The sequence below is a fragment of the Panthera leo genome, chromosome C2 (assembly GCF_018350215.1).
Source record: "Panthera leo isolate Ple1 chromosome C2, P.leo_Ple1_pat1.1, whole genome shotgun sequence".
Lineage (NCBI taxonomy): Eukaryota > Metazoa > Chordata > Mammalia > Carnivora > Felidae > Panthera > Panthera leo.
The window spans coordinates 65832795-65854415 of record NC_056687.1 but is presented as its reverse complement, the minus strand read 5'-3'; the positions used below and the strand labels follow the sequence as shown (position 1 = coordinate 65854415).

General features: G+C 36.2%; 1 protein-coding gene across 1 annotated transcript in view; it reads left to right on the top strand.

Annotated features, from left to right (window-relative positions):
• GPR156 (G protein-coupled receptor 156) overlaps positions 1–21621 on the top strand; it is a 68280-nt gene that overhangs the window by 699 nt on the left and 45960 nt on the right. The window lies entirely within an intron of this gene.

Here is a 21621-nt window from a genome sequence, read left to right as displayed (position 1 = left end):
AGTCCAGTATTGTGGCAACTATGACAAGGATATCCAAAGAGGAGAATGAAGAGTCTCTCCTCATAAAGGAAATTATGATCCTTCTGATAAAATTAGTTATTTTGTGTATGGCAAACTAAAGTTGAAAACAGCCTAAGTGGGATAAGGTTTCTGAAAAAATAGTGAAGCCTGGCTGTTCTGTTAGATAGTTCCGGCTGGTAGAAAGTCACTGGCTCGTCAGAGTAAGTGTCCAGGACTCCCAAGGCTGGCAAAAGAAAACCAAATGAAGACTGTTTTTGAAGGGACTTGCAAAATTCTGCCTTCACTGCTATTCGATCCTTCCCTCAGGGCCCACGCCATCTCTCCCACATCATTACTCTTTATTCTCATCCTGCCCCCACTGTCTCAGGCTGCCACCTGAGAAGCCCTTTCCAGCTCTCTCTCCGTGGCCCACAGCTGAATTCTGGATGGAGCCCACATCAGATTTCAACAGCTCTCTCAGAGAGGTCAAACTTGTTTGGCACCACTCCAGTGTGACACTTTGTGGTGATCAAATGCGCTCCATTGCTTGGGTTTGGCTCTCAGCTGAGGGTCAGTCAGTTGGATTTGTCTAGCAGGCATTTTGGGGCACCATTGGCCATTTGAGGCATGGAGGACATGGAATTGTTAAACAACAGTGACTTGACCTGCTGCGTCAACCAGAGTATGGCAGTGACTAGTGGCCCTGTGACCTGAGTATGCCCCTAATGCTGCCCTCGACACTTTTCATTCTGTTCCTCAAATACACTAAACTTACTCCCTTCTCAAGGCCTTTCACTTACTGTTTCTTTATATCCCCGCTGCCTGACAGTTTTCTCCAGATCTTCCTGTGACTAGTTCCTTCTCATCTTATAGTCCTTGGCTCAAATGACACCTCTCTATATATTTTTTAGAAAATTTTTAGTGTTTATTCATTTTTGAAAGAGAGAAAGAGTGCAAGCAGGGAAGGGGCAGAGAGAGAGGGAGACACAAAGACTGAAACAGGCTCCAAGCTGTCAGCACAGACCCCAATGTTGGGCTCAAACCCATGAACCATGATTTCATGACCCGAGCCGAAGTCAGATGCTTAAACGACTGAGCCACCCAGGCGATCAAACACCACCTCTTCCCTGATCATTCTATTCAAAGTGGTCTGTCTACAGAATGGCCATCCAGCCCCAATGTCTTATTCCATATATTATCACCCTGTTTTATTTTCTTCATAGCAAGTATAACTCTCTGATATTACTGTATTTATTGATTTGCCTGTTTATTGTCTGTATCCCCCACCAGAATATACAGTCTATGAATACAGGGACTTTGTCATGCTCACCACTGTGTCCATCATTCAGGATAGACTCTGAACATTGTAGTGCTCAGAAAATATATTTTCAGTGATCCTGGGAAGACAGATATATAAATCCCAATAGTAGCTGCTGCCAGGAGAATGTCTGGGAAAATCATGCATTTCAAAGTTAGAGAATTACAGAGTACAGTCTTTTCAGCTGCAACATATTTCTACAGTGCAAATTAGTAACCAATTGGCAAATTAGAAAATAATATCATTGGTTCATATGTCATTTTCCCCCAACGCATTAATGGTTTAAAGTATATAGGGGCAAGCCTTCCTACAATTAAAGAAGGAAGACTTAAGCGAAGAAACTAGTTTAATGGCTTCAAGAACTGGTGTACTTCCTATGTTATGAAGCTATCTGATAAAATTGGAGGAGTAGATGGAGAAGTAGAGAGATATTTCCTATGTGTTTAAAAATAATTGATTGTTGAAGAAAGCAAAGATCCAGAACAGATTTTTAATTTAGATGACAATGTTACCTATTGGAGATGAATGCCCTCAAGTACCTGCATCTTGTAGATTTCAGGTTGCAAAAATCAACTGTAATCCTGGTACAAATGGTAATGGACATTTGCTGAGTAACTAGTATTTTAATTGGATAATTATTATTTTTATTAGTATTTTGGTTGCAAAGTTAAATATGTTTCAACTGCTATGACCCCATACAATTTTTCCCATAATCCATTATTTTTATGCACATTTTTGTAGAATGCAAGGTTTTTAAAGCATTTATATATCCTGTTAAAATAGGAACACTTGTAAACAGTGTTATAGTAGAAACACATATATTTCTTTCATTCCATTAAAGATTTTGCTGCTGTCTTGTTTGCAGTGGGAGCATGACTTGGCATAAAGAATAAAATATTAAGAGGCACTGTGAATAAAAACACATTTTGCAATTAAGTAGCTTACAAGCTCAGACAAGGAAAGATAAAATAACCCAGTTTCAAAGTGCTTTCTTCAATAATAAAATGTGTTCAAAGGTACAGCATCACAGTTAGATGCTTCATTTCATTTCAGTTTTGTGGCCTCTAAATTTGTGATTGTGTGTATGTGTGTAGTGCCAGAGGAAGAAAAATATTTTTAAAATATCTTAATAAATATAATGGTAATGGTCAAGTTCAGTTGCAGATATTACATTTTTGGTAAAATTTTAAAATGTAGTCTACAAGAGAAAATCAGTAAAGATATAGAAGACTTGGACAACACTATCAACCAACTTGACCTAATTGACATTTATATAATCCTACATCCAACAGCAGCAGAATACACATTCTTTTCAAGTACACATGGTACATTTACCAAGATAGATCATATTCTAGGCCATAGAAAAAGTCTTATTAAATTTAAAAGGATTCAGTTCATACAGAGTATGTTCTCTGACTACAATAGAATTGAATTAGAAATCCATAACAGAAAGAACTCTAGAAAATTTTGAAATATTTGGGAACTAAATAGAGCACTTTGAAGTAACTCATGGTCAAAGAAGAAATCAAAAGAGAAACTAGAAAGTATTTTCAACTGAGTGCAAATGTAAATACCAACATATCAACATTTGTTGGATGCCATTAAAGCAATACTTATGGGAAAATTATAGCACTAAACTCCATATTGGAAAAGAAGAAAGATCTACTTTATGAAACACCAAAAAAGAGCAAATGAAACCTATTATAAGTAGAAGAAAGGAAATAATAAAAATGAAAGTGGAAATTGATGAAATAGAAAACAAATCAGAAAACAACATGAAACCAAAACTCTTTATGGAAAGCAGTAAAATTGACCAAACCGCTAATTCAAATGATCAGAGGGAAAAAAAGAAGATATAATTACCCAAATAAGGAAGGTAGAGGTGACATCACCTAAGGTTAGGAAGATAATGTAATGGTGAGAACAACTATTGTAGGGAGTCTCTAACATGTTCTGCAATGATTTCTGCTTCCTGATAGTCACACTCTTATGAAATCCCCTCTCACTGAATATGGGCTGGACTTACTAATGCGCTTATTAATGTGATATCACTTTTAGGATAAGGTTACCAAAAGACTGTGGCTTCCTTCTTGGATCTCGCTCACCCTTTCACTTGCTCACTCTGAGGGAGGCCACCTGCCTTGTTGTGTGAGCTGCCCTATGGAGAGGCCCACATGGCAAGGCACTGATATTTCTAGTCTGAAGCCAGCAATGACTGAGGCTCACTAACAGCCATGTTAATAAACTTGAAAACAAATCTTCTGAGGCCTGCTAATAGCAATAAGCTTGTAAGCTTATTTTACCCAACTTGAACCTTGGAGGACTGCAGCAATGGCTGGCCCAGTGACTGCATCCTTGTGAGAGATCCTGAGCCAGACACACCCAGCTAATCTGTGCCTATATTGTTGAAGAAATGTTATCAGCTTTACAGAAAATCTTCTGAAATACTGAAAATAATGGACCATTCCCAACTCATTCTATGAGGACAGCATTACCCTGATATCAAAACCTAATAAAGACATTAGAGGAAAAAAGCCCTATAAGTTAATACTCCTCATGACCATAGATCCAAAATTCTAAACAAAATTTTGGCAAATTGAGTCCAATGAAATATCAAAAGGATAATACATCATGACAAAGTGAGATTTATCTCGAATATACAAGGTTGATTTAACATCCAAAGATCAATCAATAAAATTCACCATATTGACCAACATAAAACAATGATCATCTTTCTAGACAGAGAAAAGGCATTTTGAAAAAGATTTAACATTCTTTCCTGATAAAGTCTCAACAAACCAGGAATAAAAGAGAACTTCAACCTAACAAAGTACATCTATGAAAAACCTATAGCTAACACCATTTTTTAATGGTAAAAGACTGATTGTTTTCCCATTAAGATCAGAAACAAAGCTAGATGTCCACTCTCACAACTTTTGTTCAACAATGGAGATTTTAGCCAGTGCAATTAAGATAAGAAAAATAAATAGAAGTTACCTGATTGTGTATGTAAAAAATTCAATAGAATCTATTCTTTAAAGAACTACTAGAACTAATAAATGAGTGTAGCAAGGTTGCAGTTTACAAGATCAAGGTATAAAAATCAACTCTATTTCTAAATACTAAAACCAGACAATTGAAAAGTGAAAATAAATGCAATGCCGTTTATAATAGCACCAAAAATAAGAAATATTTAGGGATAAATCTAACAATGTGTAATACTTGTATACTGAAAACTACAAAACATTGCTAATCTAACAAATAATGTGAAATACTTACATGCTGAAAACTATAAAACTGCTGAGAGAAATTAAATCCTAAATAAATGGAGAAATACCATGTTCATGGGTTGAAAGATTCAATATTGTTAATTCTCTCTTAATTGATCTATAGACTAAGCCCAATTACAGTCACAACCCTAGCTGGCATTTTTTTTTTTGTATAAATTGACAAGCTAGTTCTAAAATTAATGCAGAAATATGGAGGACATAGAATAGCCAAAACAACTTTATAAAATAGAATAAATTCTACTCCTGAAACCAATATTACAGTATATGTTAACTAATTTAAATTTAAATAAAATCTTGGAAAGAAAAAAAAAGAATAAAAAAAATAAAGTTGGAGGACACCTGATTTTAAGACTTATTATAAATCTATAGTAATGAAGGTAGTTTGGTACTAGATAGAAATAGACATATATATCAATAAAACAGAATAGCATTCAGAAATAACCTACATATATAAGGGAAACAGCTTTTCAACAAAGGTACAAAAGCAAGTCAGTAGAGAAGGGACAATCTTTTCAAAAAATGGCCCTGGCACAATTGGATATCCACATGCAAAAATGAACTTTGATCTATATCTTGCACCACATTCAGAAATTAACTCAAAATGGATCATAGATCTATCAAACCTAAAACTGTAAAACTTGTCTAAGAAAATGTAAGAAAAATGTTGTGACTTTGGAATAAGCAAAGATTTTATAGATATAACACTAAGAGCATAAACCATAAAAGAAAACATTGATAAATTGGACAATAAAAATTTAAAACCTCTTCTAAAGAAAATCTTAAGAAAATGAAAGAAAGAGACAGACTGGAAGAAAATATTTGCAAATCATGTATCTAATAAAGAATTTATATCCAGGTTACTGAGAACTCAATAATAAGAAAACAATAATCCAGTTTTTCAAATGAGTGAAAAATTTGAAGAGACACTTCAAAAAAGAGTACACATGAATGGCAAATAAGCATATGAAAAGAGATTGTCAACACCATTTAGTCATTAGGGAAAAGCAAATTTAAACCACAATTAAATGCCACTGCACACTTATTACAATGGCTACAATTTTTAAAAACTGACTAGGTCAAGTAATTGCTCAGTTCATAAAATGTTTTTATCCAGTAAAAAAAAAAAAAAAAAAGAGGGGCACCTGGGTGGCTCAGTCGGTTAAGCCTCCGACTTCGGCTCAGGTCATGATCTCGCGGTCCGTGAGTTCGAGCCCCGCGTCGGGCTCTGGGCTGACAGCTCAGAGCCTGGAGCCTGTTTCAGTTTCTGTGTCTCCCTCTCTCTCACACCCTCCCCCGTTCATGCTCTGTCTCTCCCTGTCTCAAAAATAAATAAACGTTAAAAAAAATTAAAAAAAAAAAAAAGAACGAATTATTGATACTTGGGACAGCATGGATGTATCTCAAAATAATTATGCTGAGGAAAAGAAGCCAGGCAAAAAAAAAAAGTTGCATACCATATAATTGAATTATAAAAAATTCTAGAAAATTAAACCGAGCTGTTGTTAATTAATCTGTGGTGACAGAAATCAGATGAGTGGTTACCTGCAGATGGGTGGGAGGTGGCACAGAAGAGCAGGAAGGAGGAACTACAAAGGGACATGTAGAAACTTTGGGGGGTGATGGATATGTTCATTACCTGGATTGTGGTAAGTATTTCACTGATATATACATATATCAAAACTTACCAAATCCTGTACCTTAATTATGTACAGTTTATTACATGGCAGTTGTATTTGATACAGCTATTTCAAAATGTAGTCTACAAACATTCTTATTTTTTCTGAGAAGGTTCTCACGAAGGAAAAAAGTACACCATATCTGGTGTCCTTCAAAGGGCTCTGCTAGGTGACCTAAAACCCATATGATAACCGTGCTAGATATGAATGACTATTATGAGAGAATACATTCTTTTTTTTCTAGATTCCTCCTGTAGTTCAATAAGAACCAGAATCACTTAACTTGGAGCAAAGTAGATATTTCAGGTCCAGAGGATCTCCTCATGCCTCTTATGTAATGCAGAAAATAAGGACAATGTCAGAAATTCTGTGTGAAGCTAAACTTGTTCAATTAAAGGACTTTTATTCCAAGAGCTTATCTCACTGTCACTTGTGATAAGGAGTATAGATACTAGTTGTTATTTACCTATTGTTATTTCTCAGAATTGAAAGTGTCATTTGCCCAATAATCCTGAATATCTTGCATTTTATTTCCTGGGAAATCAAGAAGTGTGAAGAATAAGAATTGTGTAGGGATGAGCTTTTGCTCTACTTGGAGGTTAACAAGTTAACCTGTTACTATCTTATAGATGCTAGCAAAAGACATAAGAGGCTCAGAGACAGAGTACTTCATTATTCATGGCAAAAGCACTAGTCAGAGCTTCATGTTGCGTTTGTGCTGGTTCCCATGCCCCCAACTCCTGTGAGGATGATGCAGAGCCCATATGGAAGCTTGAACACATAGGAGGCTGCCATGAAAGGAGAGGAATCGGAATCTGGGGGATTCCCCACTTTTATAGTGAGTCATAACAGTCCTGGTCTTTGTCTGGGTGGAGATGTTACTTCAGTAAATATTTGCTGAGCTGAATACCTACTGTGCTCAGGATTCTGTGTAAAATGTAATTTAAGTGTTCCTGGGAGCTTCAAATGTATTACCTAGGTGGAAAAACATGAACAAGTCCAAAAAATACATCCTGGGACTTTTTTTAAAATAGCTTTTCAAAAAAAGAATGCCTTGCTGCAGGCATAGTTATGCTCTTTTCATATTGATTGTTTCAAGTCTGCCCTCTTTGTGGCTTGAGTAATTGGAGCTGAAGGGAAGGTGACAGGGAAGAAAGGAAAACAATACTGATCTTGTTGGCTATGAGAAAATTTGCACTGATACTGTGCCCTACAAAGATTTCTGGTATCTTCTCTACAATCCTTAGTTTGATGGTTACTGGCCAAGAAGGAAGAGCCAGTCAGGCCTAGAATAAATGCCACCCATATAGCTGATTTGGGGAGAGGTTTGCAGGGCCAAGGAGTGAAGTGAGGCAGAGACAGGAGTAGATATTGCAAGAACTTATCCAAAAAGAAAGCTAAGGTTCATGGTTGGGGGGGAAAAAAGGTATCTGCCATCACTTCCAAAAATTGAGCATAGAGCCAAAAGTAAATGGTATATCATGAAATCAAAAGCCACTGGCATGCAAGAATGGTGCTGAAAAAGAGGTGAGGAACAGAAATAAGGTGGCAAGATCTAGGATTATAAACAGAGATGCGATTTTATTAGGTACGGGCTGGAAGATGAAATAGGGGTGATTCAGCAGAAGTTAATGAGGGAGGAACAGGGTTAATGGGTAAGATTATTTTCTACACAGCCCTCTGACGCTGTTTGTCCATCCTGTAGTCAGTCCTAAATCACTATGACCCCTAGATGAAGTTGACACACTCCTGCTTTGTGCACCTATTGTGGAGTTAAACACATTATTGACCCATCACAGCTTCCTGGATTGGAAGAAGAGCACTATCTTTCTTAGTAGATAATGAGCTTCTTGAGTTTAAGACCACATCTTATTCATCTCTGTATCTCCATTGTGCCTGGACTATACTCCGTGTTTCCTGAATGATCAAATTAAATGGGCTAGAATATAGACTATGACAATAAAGGTAAGTTCTTAGAAGATGGATTCTAAGTTTCCATCCTTTAACTTTAATACGGTAGCAATTCTACATAAAATTATGTCACAAGTAAGCAATTGCTTTCCATCGTCCTTTTCTCTTTCATGGTGGTTGTTTCCCACAGAAGCCCAAGGAATTACATCCAGAGCCTCAGTTTCCCATTGCTTCTTGTTGTGGGGTTTCATTCTAAACTATCCTTTTTGTCTTCTCATACCATTAAAATCTGTCTGCTTTTGATGCCCTATTGGCGACAGAGTGCTGTATTTTTAGAAAGCTTCTCGAGTAGCCAAAAAATCCCTTCCCTTGTAGACCTTGCTTTGCTACAAAAGTGAGCAGGCAATAAACAAAATAGTAAAGTGAACTGTCAAATATATGGAATGTTCATGACAAGTGCAGGAAAGAAAAGTAAAACAGGGAAAGTGAATGGGGAATATCAGGGTGGTAGCTGCTATTTTAGAGTTTGGTCAGGGAAGGACTCACTGAGAAGGTAACATTTGAGTATGAATTTGAAAGGCATAAGAAGCAAGGCATGAGGTGAAGACCATTCCATGCAGAGGGAAAAGAATATGCAAAGGTCATGAGGATGGAGCATACCTAGTGTTCAGGGAAAAGCAAGGAGGCCATTGTGGCTAGAGCTGAGTAAATGAAGCAAAGAGTAGGAAAAGATGAGGTCTGAGAGGTAACAGGGGCCAACTCATGTAAGGTTTTGTAGGTCAATGTAATGACTTGGGCATTACTCCCAAGTGTTACAGGGAGCCATTGTGGGATTTAGAACTGAGGAATGACATGATATGACCTGACTTACTTTTAACAGGAAAACTGGCTGTTTTAGTGAGAATAGACCTTTTACTGAGAATAGACATTTGAAAAGGTGCCTGTAGCACTCCCTTAAATAAAGTCCTGTTCCTTGGGTACTTTAATTCAAGAACAGAAATAGCTAGAAGTGGAGTTTAAGACAGCTTAAGTAGCCCTCAAAATGGCATAAGCCAATTGCCTGTGACATATCACCTACTGATTCTATTCTCTGATTGAACTCTATTAACACACTAGGAAAAGATATGCAGTATCTTTACATATAAAGTAATAATACATTTTTGAGAGAAGTTAAAGAAGTTCTAAATAAATAAAAGATATATAATGCTTATAGAATAGAAGACTCAATATTGTGTAGATATAATTTCTCCCCAGATTGATATATGGATTCATTATAATTGCAATAAATATCCAAATTTTTCCTTTTCTGGTGAAACTCAGTAAGCTGATTCTCAAATATACATGGAGATTCAAAGGGCCAAAAATAGTCTGGAAAAAAAAATGGACAAGGTGAGAGGATTTCCACTTTGGGATATTAAGATTTATTAAAAAGCTAGTGATTAATACATGCTAAGTATGCTTTTGGGGTAAGACAGACCCAACGGAGCAGAATAGAGAGAATCCAGAAAGGGCCAAGTGTGTATGGAAACGTTTAATAAATGGTGCTGAGTCAGTTGGCTGTCCATATGGGGGGGAAAATGCAACTTGAATCTCACCTCAGTAAAATCATCTGCTGGTGGACTATAGATCAAAATGCAAAAGTCAAACAATGAACTTCAGAAAAATAATATAAGAGAATATCTTCATAAACTTCGGACGGAAAAATGTCTTAAATAGAATACAAAAGCACTATTCATAAAAGGAAAGATTGTTAAATTGTTCTATGTAAATGTTAAGAATATCTTCTGTTCATTAAAAAACATCACCAAGAGAGGAAAAAGCAAGCCGTAGAATGGAGAATATATTTACAATGCATATGCCATCAAAGGATTTTTATCCAGAATAAAGGACTACAAACAGATAGGAAAGGCACAGAGAATACAATTGTTTTTAATGAGCAAAAGGTATGAACAGCCACTTTATTAAAAAATATATCCAGATAGCCAATAAACAAGTGAACAAGTGTTCGACTTCATTGGTCATCAGGGAAATGCAAAGTAAAGCCACAGTGAGATAATACTGCATAGTCACTAGAATGTCTACAATTAAAAAAAAAAAAAAAAAAGACCAAGTGTTGGGAAGGATGGGGAACATCTAGAATTCTCATGCATTGTTGTGGGAGTATACAATGTAATAATCATTTCAAAAAACAGAATCTACTAAACAACATATTCATACACTAAGTCACAGCAATTCTAGCAAAAATTGCATACATATATTCACTGAAATACATGTACTAGAATTTTCTGGACAGAACTATTTCTGATAGGCCCAAACTAGAAACTCCTCAACTGCCCATCAATAGTTTAATGTCTAAACACATCATGGTATATTTAATGATTGCCCACTATCCAACCATAAGAATAAATAATCTATAACTACATGCAACAATACAGATGACTCAGAGAAATAATGTCAAGCAAAAGAAACCAGGCACAAAGATTAGACTCTTCATGGTTCTACTTATATGAAGTACAAAACGATACAAATTTAATCTATGATATTAGAAGTCCAGATCATAGTTACCCTGGAGGTTGAGGAAGATGATGAGAAGGGAGCAAGAGGAAGCCTTCTGGAACACTGGTAGTGCTCATTTCTTAACCTGATGCTGGTTACACAGGTGTGTCCGTTTTCAAAAATACACTGAATTTTATACTTATATACACGTTATGTTTATTTTTCTTCAATAAAAGTTTTAAAAATTATCTTTGAGTTTCCTAAAAAAATGAAATATATGAAAGGAAGATACATGCCAGTTTATCAACAGAGACAGCACTATTTTTTAATAGTTTCTAGAAAAAATTCTCACTTTTATATCATGGACATTGTGGTGAGAATGGATAGGTTTACTGTAAATGCAAAGGTCAGTTGCTTAAGATTTTTTTATGGCACTGGGGCACCCGGGTGGGTCAGTTGATTAAGCATCTGACTTTGCCTCAGGTCATGATCTCATGGTTCATGAGTTCGAGCCCTGCATTGGGCTCTGTGCTGACAGCTCAGAGCCTGGAGCCAGCTTCAGATTCTGTGTCTCCCTGTCTCTCTCTGTCCCTCCCCTACTCCTGCACGCTCTCTCTCTTTCTCTCAAAAATAAATAAACATTTAAAAAATTTAAAAAAAAGACTTTATGGCACTATTGCTAATAGTGAAAATATAAAATAAAAATTTCTTTTTATCAAGAAGACATCAGTAAATGGTGCCAAAAACACAAGCAGCAAAAGAAAAATACATTCAATGTCATCGAAATTAAAAATTATGTGCTTCAAAACACAATTAAGAAAACTAAAATAACGCACAGAATGGGAGAAAATATTTTCAAATCATAGTTCTTATAAGGGACTTGTATCTACAATATATAAAGAACGCTTACAAGTCAATAATACAAAGACAAATAATCAGTTTTAAAATGAGCAAAGAATTTGAATAGTGTTTTCTCCAAAGAAGATCTATAAATGGTGAATAGGCACATAAAAAGATGTTTGACATCATTAGCCGTGAGAGAAATGCAAATCAAAACCACAATGAGATATCACTTAATGCCCCCCTAACATGGCTAGAATTTTAAAAGGCAGAGGAAAAACAACTGTTTGCAAGGAAGTGGAGAAATTGGAACCTCATGTACTGCTGGTGGGAATGTAAAATGGTGCAACTGATACAGAAAATAATTTGGCAGTTCCTCCCAATGTTAAATGCAGAATTACAATATGAGCAAGGAATCAGATGCTTAAGTACATACTCAAGAAAATGAAAACATATGTTCACACAAAAACTTGTACATGGATGTTCACAGTAGCATTCATAATAGGCCAAAAGCAGAAACAATCCAAATGTCCCTCAACTGATGAATGGATTAATGAAACGCTATATCCATGTAATGAAATGTTATTCAACAATAAAAAAAAAAAAAGGAAACCCTGATTCATACTACAACATGGACCAACCTTGAAACCATTATGTTAAGTGAAAGAAGACAATCACAAAAGACTATAAATTGTATAGTTCCAAATATGAAATGTCCATAATAGATAAATCTATAGAGACAGAAAGTAGATGAGTGGTTGCTTAGGGCTGAGAAAAAGCAAATTAAAACTATGAGATTTACAATAAATGGTTTAAAATTTTAAATTTAAAATGTTAAGGATATGAAGCTATAAAATTCTCATTGGTACAAATTTGTACAACCACTCTGGAAAATAATTTGACTTATCTTTTAAAATTAACAACACATATCTTATGAGCCAACAAATCCACTTCTAAATTATACCCAGGAGAATTGTAAGCACATTTGTACCAAGAGTTGTATAAAGAATATTCACAGTAATATTATTTGTAATCACCCCAAATGTCTTTCAGTAGTAGAAAGAATGAATAAGTCTTGGGATATTCTTGCAATGGAATACTATACAGGAATGAAAATGACAAGTTCCAGAAGAATCTCACAAACATCAAATTTAAAAGCCATCCACAAAGGAGCATGTGCTATGTGGATCATCTTCTATAAAATTCAAAACCAGGCATAACTAAAGTATAGTGTTGAAAGTCAAGATAGTGGTTTGCCTTTAGGGAAAAAGAATAATAATTGTGAGTGGAGATTTTGAGATGGTGTAATGTTTTCTTTCTTTCTTTTTAATTTAATTTTTTATTTTTTAAAATTTACATCCAAATTAGTTAGCATATAGTGAAACAATTATTTCAGGAGTAGATTCCTTAATTCCCCTTACCCATTTAGCCCATCCCCCCTCTCACAACCCCTCCAGTAACCCTCAATTTGTTTTCCATATTTATGAGTCTCTTCTGTTTTGTCCCCCTCCCTGTTTTTATATTATTTCTGTTTCCCTTCCCTTATGTTCATCTGTTTTGTCTCTTAAAGTCCTCATATGAGTGAAGTCATATGATTTTTGTCTTTCTCTGACTGACTAATTTCACTTACCATAATACCCTCCAGTTCCATCCATGTAGTTGCAAATGGCCAGATTTCATTCTTTTTGATTGTCGAGTAATACTCCATTGTGTATATATATATGTATATGTATATATATATATATATATATATATATATATATATGTATATATATATATATACACACACAATATGTATATATATGTGTATATATACATATATATATGTGTATGTATATACATATATATGTGTATATATATATATATACACATATATATATATATATATATATATATATATATATATATGTATACCACATCTTCTTTATCCACTCATCCATCGATGGACATTTGGGCTCTTTCCATACTTTAGCTATTGTTGATAGTGCTGCTGTAAACATGGGGTGCATGTATCCCTTCAAAACAGCACACCTGTATCCTGTGGATAAATGCCTAGTAGTGCAATTGCTGGGTCGTAAGGTAGTTCTATTTTTAGTTTTTTGAGGAACCTCCATACTGTTTTCCAGAGTGGCTGCACCAGCTTGCATTGCCACCACAATGCAAAAGAGATCCTCTTTCTCTGCATCCTCTGCAACTTGTTGCCTGAGTTGTTAATGTTAGCCATTCTGACAGGTGTGAGGTGGTATCTCATTGTGGTTTTGATTTGTATTTCCCTGATGATGAGTGATGTTGAGCATTTTTTCATGTGTCGGTTGGCCATCTGGATGTCTTCTTTGGAAAAGTGTCTATTCATGTCTTTTGCCCATTTCTTCACTGGATTATTTGTTTTTTGGGTGTTGAGTTTGATAAGTTCTTTATAAATTTTGGATACTAGCCCTTTATTTGATATGTCATTTGCAAATATCTTCTCCCATTCTGTTGGTTGCCTTTTAGTTTTGCTGATTGTTTCCTTCACTGTGCAGAAGCTTTTTATTTTGATGAGGTCCCAGTAGTTCATTTTTGCTTTTGTTTTCCTTGCCTCTGGAGACGTGTTGAGTAAGAAATTGCTGCGGGCAAGATCAAAGAGGTTTTTGCCTGCTTTCTCCTCGAGGATTTTCATGGCTTCCTGTCTTACATTGAGGTCTTTCATCCATTTTGAGTTTATTTTTGTGTATGGTGTAAGAAAGTGGTCCAGGTTCATTCTTCTGCATGTCGCTGTCCAGTTTTCCCAGCACCACTTGCTGAAGAGACTGTCTTTATTCCATTGGATATTCTTTCCTGCTTTGTCAAAGATTAGTTGGCCATACATTTGTGGGTCCATTTCTGGGTTCTCTGTTATATTCCATTGATCTGAGTGTCTGTTCTTGTACCAGTACCATACTGTCTTGATGATTACAGCTTTGTAGTATAGCTTGAAGTCTGGGATTGTAATGCCTCCTGCTTTGGTTTTCTTTTTCAAGATTGCTTTGGCTTTCTTTTTCAAGATTGCTTTGGCTATTCAGGGTCTTTTCTGGTTCCATACAAATTTTAGGATTATTTGTTCTAGCTCTGTGAAGAATGCTGGTGTTACTTTGATAGGGATTGCATTGAATATGTAGATTGCTTTGGGTAGTATTGACATTTTAACAATATTTGTTCTTCCTATCCAGGAGCATGGAATCTTTTTCCATTTCTTTGAGTCTTCTTCAGTTTCTTTCATAACCTTTCTATAGTTTTCAGTGTATAGATTTTTCACCTCTTTGGTTAGATTTATTCCTAGGTATTTTGTGGTTTTTGGTGCAACTGTAAATTCATTTCTCTTTCTGTCGCTTCATTGTTGGTGTATAGGAAAGCAATCAATATCTGTGCATTGATTTTATATCCTGCAACTTTTCTGAATTCATGAATCAGTTCTGGCAGCTTTTTGGTGGAATCTTTTGGGTTTTCCATATGGAGTATCATGTCATCTGCGAAGAGTGAAAATTTGACCTCCTCCTGGCCGATTTGGATGCCTTTTATTTCTTTGTGTTGTCTGATTGCAGAGGCTAAGACTTTCAATACTGTGTTGAATAACAGTGGCGGGAGTGCACATCCCTGTCTTGTTCCTGACCTTAGGGGGAAAGCTCTCAGTTTTTCCCCATTGAGGATGATATTAGTGTTGGGTCGTTCATATATGGCTTTTATGATGTCGAGGTATGCTCCTTCTGTCCCTACTTTCTTGAGGGTTTTTATGATGCTGTATTTTGTCAAATGCTTTCTCTGCGTCTAGTGAGAGGATCATATGGTTCTTGTCCTTTCTTTTATTGATGTGATGAATCACGTTAATTGTTTTGCAGCTATTCAGCCAGCCCTGCATCCCAGGTATAAATCCCACTTGGTTATGGTGAATAATTTTTTTAATGTATTGTTGGATCTAGTTGGCTAATATCTTGTTGAGGATTTTTGCATCCATGTTCATCAGGGAAATTGGTCTATAGTTCTCCTTTTTTAGTGGGGTCTCTGGTTTTGGAATCAAGGTAATGCTGGCTTCATAGAAAGAATTTGGAAGTTTTACTTCCATTTCTATTTTTTGGAACAGTTTCAAGAGAATAGGTGTTAACTCTTCCTTAAATGTTTGCTAGAATTCCCCTGGAAAGCCATCTGGCCCTGGACTCTTGTATTTTGGCAAGTTTTTGATTACTAATTCGATTTCCTTACTGGTTATGGGTCTGTTCAGATTTTTTATTTCTTTCTGTTTCAGTTTTGGTAGTGTATATGTTTCTAGGAATTTGTCCATTTCTTCCAGATTGCCCATTTTATTGGCATATAATTGCTCGTAATATTCTGTTATTATTGTTTTTATTTCTGTTGTGTTGGTTGTGATCTCTCCTCTTTCATTCTTGATTTTACTTATTTGGGTCCTTTTCTTTTTCTTCTTGATCAGACTGGCTAGTGGTTTATGAATTTTGTTAATTCTTTCAAAGAACCAGCTTCTGGTTTCATTGATCTGTTCTACTGTTGTTTTTGTTTGTTTGTTTCAATAGCATTAATTTCTGCTCTTATCTTTATTATTTCCTGTCTTCTGCTGGTTTGGGCTTTTATTTGCTGTTCTTTTTCCAGCTCCTTAAGGTGTAAGGTTAGGTTGTGTATCTGAGATCTTTCTTCCTCCTTTAGGAAGGCCTGGATTGCTATATACTTTCCTCTTATGACTGCCTTTGCTGCGTCCCAGAGGTTTTGGGTTGTGGTGCTATCATCTTTACTGACTTCCATATACTTTTTAATTTCCTCTTTAACTGCTTCGTAGCCCATTCATTCCTTAGTAGGGTGTTCTTCAGTCTCCAAGTATTTGTTACCTTTCCAAATTTTTTCTTATGGTTGATTTCAAGTTTCATAATGTTGTGGTCTGAGAATATGCACGGTATGATCTCAATCTTTATGTAATTACTTAGGGCTGATTTCTGTCCCAATATATGGTCTATTCTGGAGAACGTTCCATGTGCACTGGAGAAGAATGTATGTTCTGCTGCTTTAGGATGAAATGTTCTGAATGGTCCAGTGTGTCATTCAAAGCCATTGTTTCCTTGTTGATTTTTTGATTAGATGATCTGTCCATTGTTGTGAGTGGGGTGTTGAAGTCTCCTACTATTATGGTATTACTTTCGATGAGTTTCTTTATGTTTGTGATTAATTGATTTATATATATGGGTGCTTTCACATTTGGCACATAAATGTTTACAATTGTTAGGTCTTCTTGGTCTATAGACCCCTTGATTATGATATAATGCCCTTCTGCATCCCTTGATGTAATGTTTTCTTTCTTATGCTGGTGATAGTTACATAGATATATCCTTTGTGATAACTGAGCTAAATATTTATAATTTGTACACTTAAAAATACCTTTCCTAGCCCAAGATTATTAAACAAAAACAAAAATGTTCAACCTGTCAGGGATCTACAATTATAAGAATCATGAATAGGTAGTGGTCATATATTCAGAGGATTGTTGAACATGAGGATGGTGTCAGCTCCCAAATATCTTCTTTACATAATATCAAATGTCCACCTGTGTTCAACTGCTTCACCATATTAGCCTTTCTTACTTTGCCCAAATTACTGCACCAAGACTTATTAAGTGTTCTGGTTTCTTTTGCTTTCATAAATGTAGCTGAGCATCAAAATTTCACATAATTTGGGTGCTAACAAGATTAGAAAGTATCATGATATTAATCAGTTTTTTATCCTATTCTATGCCTTATTCCATCTCCATCCCACTAAAAAGCTTGCTTTTGGGGAAGGGGGGGGTGTCAGATGGTAAACGTTTTTCAGGCATTTTGAATTCTACCATTTCAGTGGTGAAAGATGCTATTCTTTCGTGTGTGTGTGTGTGTGTGTGTGTGTGTGTGTGTGTGTGTGTTGGGAGGAGGTGAGGCTCAGGATGCTAATCTATGCACACTGACCTTTGTTTCTATCTGACTGAGCAGATGTAGGAATTAATCATTGTCACTCCTGGATGCTGTGGCTGCAGCTGTCCCCCACTGCCTTTCTGCCCTGTTAGATTTATTAGTGTATTTTGTTTGCTAGAAAACATGCCTCAGCACAGGAGAACTGGCAAATTAGAGAAGCTTATCTGTGAATATAATTTTATAGAAACATGTTGTTTTTTCCTACACATCTGTACCTAGACTGTACATGAACAGAGTCAAGAAAATAACAGAGAAGAGGAAGGCTGGCAAGCTGGACCGAGATGCAGCTTCAAGATTTGTGAAAAATGTCCTTTGGTGTTTATTTATTTTTGACAGACAGAGCAAGAGAGAGAGTGTGAGAAAACGAGTGCAGGCAAGAGGGTGTGGGGCAGAGAGAGGTGGGGACAGAGGATCCGAAGCAGGCTCTGTGTTGACAGTAAAGAGCCTGATGCAGGGCTCAGTCTCACAAATCATGAGATCATGACCTGAGACAAAGTTGGACGCTTAACCAACTGAGCCACCCAGGTGCCCCGACAAATGCCCTTTGGGAACCAAAACCTAAAAATGCATCCAAAGTTGTCAATAAAGGAAGAAGTAAAACTTAACCTTTTGGTTTTAATGGACACATATTGGAAAAGTGTATCATTTTTATTGTTTTCCACAAAATAGATGATTATGTGGCAATGCAAGGTTTAAATGTATTCCTTATTGAATTCATATATAAAATTTACATTTTAAACTTGTAATGCTAAATATTTTGCCCCAGAAATATTGTTATCTTCATTGATTTTCCTCTGAACTCTTTTTTTTTTTTAATTTTTTTTTTAACGTTTATTTATTTTTGAGACAGAGAGAGACAGAGCATGAACAGGGGAGGGGCAGAGAGAAAGGGAGACACAGAATCTGAAATGGGCACCAGGCTCTGAGCTGTTAGCACAGAGCCCGACGCGGGGCTCGAACTCACAGACCGTGAGATCATGACCTGAGCCAAAGTCATACGCTTAACCGACTGAGCCACCCAGGTGCCCTTCCTCTGAACTCTTTAAAAGAAGAAAAATAGAAAAGAAAAACAGACTGGTAGTATTGTTTATGTAACTCCTTGAGAAATTATTTCCCATCTTGAGAAATTTCATATTAGATCAATGTCCTACAATTGCAAAGAACTGTCTTCTAAACTCTAAACTCTTCTTTTTGCAACCAGCCCCCCTTAACTCCCAACTATCAGTTTAGTGCCACTCCCAGAATCTGGGCATACTTTGGCCGTAGGCACATGAAAATAAGTGTTCTAAATTAGTACTAAATTCATTTTATAGCAGGCCCCACTACAACCTTCAGAACATAATTAACACTCTCTAGACCCCAAGAATCCCTGCTACATAGATATCCGTGCAGCCTCACCAAATCTAACCCCTAAAGATACTGACACCAGCAGGGATGGATATCAAAGTAGCCATGCCCTTTTGGATATTGGGAGTTACCTCTAAATTTAGTATAAATTTCTAGGGCCTGGTCTATCTGTTTCTATTCTCCCCCTTCTCTTTATCAGGTCAGCATGCTCTGGCGCAGAGGGGTGGGGGGTGGGGGGGTTAGCAGCCAGTGACTATTCAGAGTCTATTCCTTTCTGGTGGCCCACTGCCTGCCAGAATCCTAGACCTCACTCTTAGACATGTACATTAGCCTGCATCTCTCTGATACCAATCCCTCACTCACTGGGATTTCTGCTTATTTTGTGCACTCTCTGACCTTGCTTGATTCTCTCTCTCAATTTATTTCTTTATTGACTCTTCCTCAGAACGATCTGGTTTTAGACATCCTTGTATGTTCAATCCCTAAATTACCACTACGGCCTTTACTTTGATGCTCTCAGCATCTGGCTTATGTGTCTTAATCTTATGGCCTGGACTCCTGAATTCAAACTCCTCTGGCATAACTTCTTCAACCACAATTTGAGTCCCAATTCTGACAGTGTTTCTGTCTCTGATAGTAATACCAAGCACCTTATTAAGAGAAGATAGATATTTTAAAAAAGGGGAGGGTGCCTGTGTGGCTCAGTAATTTAAGTCTTAAGTTTAAGACCTCTTGACTTCAGCTTGGGTCATTATCTCACAGCTCATGAGATTGAGCCCCGTGTCAGGCTCTGTGCTGACAGCACGGAGCTTGCTTGGGATTCTTTCTCTGTGCCCCTCCCCAACTCATGTGCATGCACACACGGTAATTCTCTCTCTCTCTCTCTCTCTCTCTCTCTCTCTCACTCTCACTCTCTGTCTCTCTCAGAATAAATAAACCTAAAAAGAAAAGAAGATAGGTTAATCCTCTAGATGTCAATCTTAGTGATTGGGTCCACCTCTCAGGTAAAGAGAAACAAGCAAACCAAATGTCCATCAACAGATAAATAGATAAACACAACGTACTATATACATATAATGGAATATTATTCAGGCTTAAAATGGAAGGAAGTTCTGACACATGCTACATCATGGATGAAACTTGAGGACTTTATATTAAGTGAAATAAGCCAATCACAAAAGATAAATACTGTATGACTTCACTTATATGTGGTATCTAGCATAATCAGACTCAAAGAAATGGAAAATAGAATGGTGGTTGCCAGGTACTGGGGAGAGGGAGAAATGGGGAATTATTGTTTAATGGGTACAGAGTTTCAGGTAATGTTCAGTTAATTGTTGTTTAATGGGTATAGAGTTTCTGTTTTGCAAAATGAAAAAGTTCTGGAGATTGGTTGCACAACAATGTGAATATGCTTAATACTAATGAACTGTACACTTAAAAATGGTTAGGATCATAATTTTTATGGTTATTTTATTGTATGTAATTTTACTGTATTTTGCCACAATTAATATTTTTTTTAATTTTAAAGACAAAGAAAGAAAAACTCCTATTAGTAATAACTCATTTTGATCATATAATCTATTACAGGACCATTTCCTATTTTTTATTGCCCATACCATCTCTTAGGAGATAATGATCGTTCTTAAATCACTGCCTGTTTTGTGACCTTGTTACTTTATTTTTCATGTCCCAATTTGCATATCTGAATCTTTGATATCTTCTCTTTCAAGTATTCCAGAATTTCATTTTGCCTTACTCAAGATCTCTTAATGATTTTGTAGGTTTTTTCACATCCCCATTGGCCTTCCCCTTTCCAGGCTGCAGAATGATCTATCCTCATTCAGTAAAGACCCTGCCATTCCAGTTTTCCTCCTCTAGAATTTATTTATATTCCTTATATGACCAAAGCCAGATGTTTTATTCTGGTACATTATGAGACTTTACTCTTGACTTTAGATTCTCAGAAGAAAAGGGAGGAGGTGACCTAGTTTTGTGTGAGACTTACAACAAACAGTAGGACAATAGAAATGTTATTGGCAAAGGGAGTCTTACTCAAATCTCTATGGGTAAGCATTTCTTAGATATATAAGATAATAATGGGAATATACTTGTTCTCTTTTTCTTTTGCTATATAATTCACATACCATGAAACTCACATTTTTAAGTATATAATTCAGTAGTTTTTATTTCATTCACAAGATTGGGTAATCATCACCACTGTCCAATTCCAGATCATTCATTACCCCAAAAAAGAAACCTCATACCCATTAGCAGTCTCTCCCCATTCCTTCCTCCTTGCAAGCCTCTAGCAACTCCTGGTCTCTTTTCTGCCTATATAGATTTGCCTAATCTGGGCCATACATATAACTGGAATTATATAACATGAGGCCCTATTTTCTGCCTCTATAGATTTGCCTAATCTGGACCATACATATAATTGGAATTACACAACATGTGGCCCATGGTGTGTGGCCTCTTTCACTTAGCATTATCTTAGCATAATGATTACAAAGTGCATCCATGTTGTAGTAGGAGATAATACTTCATTCATTTTTATGGCTGTATAATGTTCCATTAAATGGGTATTCCATATTTTGTTTTTTCATTCATCAGTTGGCAGGTATTTGATTGTTTTCCACTTTTTTAGCCATTATGAATAATATGCTACTATGAAAATTCATGTACAATTTTTGTGTGGACATGTGTTGTCCTTTATCTTGGGTATGTACACCTGGAGGTGGAATTGTTAGGTTATAATGTATTTATATAAGTGCTGAACT